This window comes from Pteropus vampyrus, unplaced genomic scaffold, assembly GCF_000151845.1.
Source record: "Pteropus vampyrus isolate Shadow unplaced genomic scaffold, Pvam_2.0 Scaffold55, whole genome shotgun sequence".
Classification (NCBI taxonomy): domain Eukaryota; kingdom Metazoa; phylum Chordata; class Mammalia; order Chiroptera; family Pteropodidae; genus Pteropus; species Pteropus vampyrus.
Genome location: NW_011888836.1, coordinates 4,127,240 through 4,133,239, shown reverse-complemented (window position 1 = coordinate 4,133,239; position 6,000 = coordinate 4,127,240). Strand labels below are relative to the sequence as shown.

The following is a 6,000-nucleotide window of genomic DNA, read 5'->3' as shown; positions in this document are numbered from 1 at the left end:
TTGAGGCTGAATGATTTGGTCGAGGTTGAATAATTTACACCGCTTGTTAGTGATCACAGAATAGTACCTGATCCGTGGGTTTCTTGGTATACCTGAATTTCTAGTATTCTCACCATGTTCCCTTTACCTTAGTTTCATCACTTGAGCAACCACCCTGTGAGTGGCCCAGAAACCCAGGTTTCTCAGGCCTTCTCCCTCACTACCCATGCCTACTTTCTCCCTAGGTCCCATGGAACTAGCCCCTGAAATAGTATAACTGCATGCTGCTGACTCACATGCTTCTCCAGGTGACATTCTCTTTTTGGCCATCTTTCTAAAACTGAGTACACTTGTACTTTAAACACTTACCTATCCTGCATCACCTACAAGGTAAAATCCAATTCTTTCCTTAGGCGGCATGTGAGAACCCGGTTCCCTTTCCAGCCTACCTGCCTTCTTACCGTCGTATCTAGCTAAGCAGAGCTCCTTGCAGTTCTGAATGCCCTTTGCTGCCTCATGCTGTTGTACACACTGTCCAACAGCATGGAATACCCCCACCCTGTTTATGTTTCTCTCTGGCCTTTGTTGCTCTGTATGTGCCCTGTACATAGCTAGTCAGAGCATTAGTCACACAGCGATACAAATTTTATTTACATGTCTATTAGGCTGTACATTTCTTGGGGGCAGGGACCTGTGCCTACCTGCTATCTTTTCCCCCATATTTATTGAGCACTTACTATGTGTCAGACACTGTGAGGTGATAGGTGTTAATGGTCTAGAGATGTAGATCTTTTCCTGAGGCAATTGATAGTTAGGCAGGGAAGAAAGAGGAATAAATTATAATCCAGGGTGATTCTGTAGAACGAACTCAGAGTCTGGAGGCTTTGCTAGAAATAGCCAGCTGGGCAAAAACTCAGAAGTGTTCTGAAGAAGAAAGAAAAGTTAAACGTTCTTATAGTAAAAAGTACATTCTTGAGAATTATTAGTCCTGCATTCTTAGCCCTAGGATTGGTCCAGAATGATTATCAGTCAGATGTCAGACGGTCAGGATGATGGATGCCAGGTGGTCTGGAAGATGGGTGCCAGGAAGTCTGGATATGTGAGTCCTTCAGGGGGTAATTAGAAGGGGTTACCTGGAGATCCAGATGTATATCTAGGCATTGATGTACGACTGGAAAGTTAAAAAAAAAAATTAAGTTCTCAGGCTAGTTAGAGTAAGAACAGAGTATTGTTTTATGCCTTAACCTTCATGGTAGTAATAATTCTAACGTCTTGGTAATGACTCCATTTTATATATTCCCTATTTTCTCTCTTTCCTCAGTACCTTCACCAGTAGACATATAGTTAGTCATAGAGGTTGCACAGGGAATGAGCAGTTCCTGATCTCTGCCTGGGAAGATCGAGGATCCTTGATCCTGTCTCTGAGCAGGGCTATAAAGAATGGCAGTCCATTTTCTCCTCTCGGTCCCTGGCACCTGATATGGTTCCCTTGCCTAGCACATGGGGGTTTTGTAATATGTAAATTAAAGAAAGGGCGATGCCATTCAGAAAAGTGATACATGATATTGAGCCCCAAGAAGCCCCAAGAATAGTTTTGATTAGAGAAGCGAGTCTGTTGGAAGTCTGTCAACTAGGGGTAAAGATAATAATGAGGAGGTAAGCTGACTAGTAAAAACTAAATCATCTTTTCCCTTCCAAAGTTATGTGGATAATATGAAAGGCAAGCCTCAACTTAGCTTCTATTGTAGGGTTAACTAGCCTCATCTCTGACAGTGAACAGGCAGAATGCTATGGTAAGAGCTCTCAGTGGAGTCTCCACTGAAACATCTACAAAATTTTTTCCAAGATTAATTTGATATAACTTGATATTTTCATCTTCCAGGCAATGCTTGCCCTTTGCCAGGAAGAACCCCCCTCACCTCACTCCCATCCCTGATAAGGGGGCAGAGTTTTCTCTCCTTCCTACATCTCCCAGCTGATTGAGGCTGGCCCCAATAGGAGAGGACAAGCAGTCTGTGGTTTTCTTCTCTGTCTTCCTCCACAGGCACAGATCATAGTGGCCAAATGATTTATATTCGACCTTTCAGGAGTCATGTGAAAGGATCTTGAATACTGTTTTCTCTGCTTGTTGGGAAGACATGCGCTCGAGGGCCACATTGCTATGCCATTGAGCTAAGAGTAAGAGTCCCTCCTGCAGGAGCTGTGGTGCAGTACGCCTACTGTCTGCTGTGAAGCGCACCCTGCCCAATCCTCCCTCAACCTTTGCTCATCCGCTTGGGTTCTGTCTGTGCTCAGATGTTATAGTCACAGTGTTTGGGACTGGGAGTAGTAGAGCAAATCCTGGGGAACCTGTTTCAGTGCCAAGTTGAATTTAGAAAGTAGTAAAAATAAAATCTCTCTCTATATGTGTATTTGTTTTGCACCTGTTTTAGTTTATAATCTTTGACTTCATCAAAATTTTGGGCTCTGTTTACCTGGCTTAAATTAAGGGCATTAATGCTTATTACTATAGACTTTAACTTGTCCTTTTAGACACTGGCACCTAATTTCCTTTCTTAGGCAAGAAATTAGACATGCTGAATTAATTTAACTTTTAGTCTATAAAAATGGACTTTTACCATGTTTTTGTTTTGTTTTATCAACTAAGTTGTGTGCAGCTGGCGTTGATGGATTTTTGTGTTTGTTTCTATTGCTACCACCTTTCCTATAACTCTTCACCTGGGATCTGGATTACTACAGTTCATTTCCCTAACTAGTCCCTTCAACCCCAGTCTTAGAAATTCCCCATTTCTCCTGTGCAGGTCTCCTTCCTTAGCGGGACCCCAGGGGCCTCCATAATCTGAGCGCACCATCCTTAAACCCTTTTGTCCCGTGTACCCTGTTTCACTTTGCCTCTGACGCCTTGTCTCTCTGTGCCTTCATGCCTGCACTCCTGTTTCTCTCTCCCGGAATGCTGCCTTTCCCTAGACGGGAGCTTTGCTCCCTTAATAAAGCTGCAGTAGCCTCAAAAACGCAGGATAAAATGGAGTTAATTTTTTCCTCTAAATTTCCAGTTGGGCATGGGTGCCAGGTGGGCATGGGTGCCAGGTGGTTTAGAATTTAGAGAGAAAAATTCTCAGTTAGAAGGAAGTAAAGTTTTCTTCTAAAATCCCACAACTTATTTTGCACTTTCTAATTTATGTATGTATTTAGTACATTGAAAACAATCAAATGACAAAAAGGAAATAACAAAGAACAATTCACCCATAATCTCAACATCATTTGTTTTCATTTTTCTATATATGATCCAATGGAGCAGGTACACACACACACACACACACACACACACACACACATACATATGTATGTGTGTGTGTATATATATAAATATATGTGTGTGTGTGTGTATATATATATATGTCTATAGTCTTATAGTTTTATATATATGTCTATAGACTATATATATATAGTCTTATGCACACTTATTTTTTTCATGTTTTATTTTCTAATTTTATCATGGGCATTTGGAGGGCTGAGATTATTTATGTCTCAGTTCTTTTGTGTTGCTTAGATATCAAGAAGAGACCTAGGCATATAATAGGAACTTAACCAATAGCTGATTAATATTTTTAAGATTTTGCTGGTTTTCTTTTTCTTTCATTTTTTAAAATCCATACCAATGTTTATTTCTCTTCAGTTAGATCCTAGTTGCTTTTGTGCTCTCAAGAATATACATGTGAATATATATGTTAGTTTCCTATTTCTTTTTTTTTTTTTTTTCCTTTTTCTGTTTTTCTATTCAGTCTTTGGCTTTTTGGATCATGACTGAGAGTCATCTTTCACATCTGTGAGCATATTGGATCAGCCCGAACACTTTGCTAGTATACAAAAAAGTTCCAGGGTTTTCTCAAACCTTCCTTTTCCCACAGTACTTCTATTTAGGAGGTAAAAAGTCTTTGAGCCTCTTGAAGGCAGGATTTGTGTCTTATTTCTTATTCAGTTCCTGAAATTTAGTATTTGCTCAGTAAATATTTTTGTTAAATTGAACTGAGTGAAAATAGTTTCAAACATGTAATTACTTTTATAATTAAGTTATAAAAATACTTCTCTTTTTAAAAAGCATGTATTGACTGATTTGTTTTGCTCGTTCATCCTATCTTACAGCATTCTTTTCAGTGCACTTAGGCTATAGGAAATTAATAATCTAGAACTTGTGGAATGGTTGTGTTTTGCATTGTGATCCCTTAGGAGATAGTCATCATTTGTTAGAAAACTGATACATTTAAGTAAAATCATAGCTTTATTCCATGAATTGGAGGTCCTCAGGACTCTCAAGTTCAATGATTGGCTTGGAGGACTTGGCCTATAATTATGCTCATGGCTTTGATTTATTACAGCAAAGAAAAAGGTGCATGGGGTGAAGTCTGGGAAATAGCAGGCACAAGTTCCCAAGGCCCTCTCCCAGTGGAGTTGCGTAGAATATGCTTAATTTCCAAGTCAGCGAGTGTCGTGACAGCACAGATGAAATGTTACCAACTGGGAAGCTCATTAGAGACTCAGGGCCCAGAGTTTTTAGGGGGCGCTACTATGTAGACACCGTCTGCTTTGTACGAACCCAGATTTCAGACTCCCCGAGGAAAGCAAGTGTTCCAAATAAAATACATTGTTTATACAAATAATGTAGGTACAGTGAGCCACTCTTATCTGTTCTGTAAATGGTGGGAATCCTCCCAAATCCAAGTTCCCAGATGCCAGACCAGGGCCGACAACGTCGTAAGCAGGTCTCTCAAAGGACAATGGTAAGCCTGCTGTGTTAACTCTTTTTCCACACATACCATATCTTCTTAGATCACTTTCAGTTCTGTAGTTAGACCCTTATAAATCAGATATGTTATGTATTTTTTCTGTAATTTACAAATAACTCTTTAAGAACTCCGTTTCCTGCTATCCTAAAGGGCCTGGGAGTGTAGGATAGTTCACATCTTCTGTTTGTACATTGGGTCAGAGTGTTGGTGCCATATTGGTAACAGGGCCACATGGATGAGGGCTCTTCTGCAGTTAACGAAAGAATGATTTTACAGAAAATTCCCTGCAGAAGACCTCTTTCTCAGAAAGGTGATGATGATGCACTCAGATAAGCACAAATAAATCAACTAGCCCTCCCCTTCTTCATTAGAAGGGAAACATGTTTATAGGAGGGGAAGTTGAGGCGGGACCTGAGGGCTTATCTGAGAGGGGCCAGGGACATCGAGGGGGATGGATCCCAGGTCTTATGTCTGAAGTCCTTTTTGTGGCACATATTCTCAGGAGGGCTCTGTCAAGAAAAATTGCCCTAACGGGAAATAATGGAAACAGCTTTAAAAATAAATTTTCACCTTCTGGTGTGAAGTAGCTTCTTTTTTGCCACCCCCCTTCATTGGATCTCGCTGCTGGGCCAGTGATGAGCACTGTTGTCATACACCAATTAAAGCCACCCCAATAAAATGCGGTTAAGCCACTAATAGGCATTAGATAGAGATGAACTGAGGATTCTTTGCATTTCTGCATTTAACGTGTAATGACTTTTTTTGTTATTAAACTGGCCATTTGTTCACCCAATAAATATTAATCCTTTTTGTTTGCTTGTTTGATTTTTTTGGCAAGTCTCTATGCTTGGTGCTTGGGTCTAAATTTAGCAGTGAATTACTTAGAACTTGTGCTTGAGGAGAAATGAAACACAGGCTAGGCAAATGTAAGCATTAATAAAAGAGGTTTATCAGGAAAGCTTGGAAGTTCAGAGACGGGATGGAGGCTTATGTTTCACAGAACACATGAAAAAAAGTCAGATTCAAGTGATGCTTGCATGGTTGCAATCATTCATTCATTCCTTCATTCCATATACATTATATTCTATGGTCTAGCTAATGTATGAGGGGCTTGATGCAACAGTGAACAAAATAATACATGGTTCTTGCCAGTGGGTCCTCCAGTGTAGTAAAGGTAAGCAGACAACGAATAAAGAATTTAAGCCCTACAAAGAAAAGAAGGTACAATGATAGATGA

The 6,000-nt window shown here is 40.1% G+C and overlaps 1 protein-coding gene across 2 annotated transcripts in view; it reads left to right on the top strand.

The window, feature by feature from the left end:
* The window catches only part of TTC39C (tetratricopeptide repeat domain 39C), a 90,818-nt gene that overhangs the window by 48,982 nt on the left and 35,836 nt on the right, over positions 1-6,000 (top strand). The window lies entirely within an intron of this gene.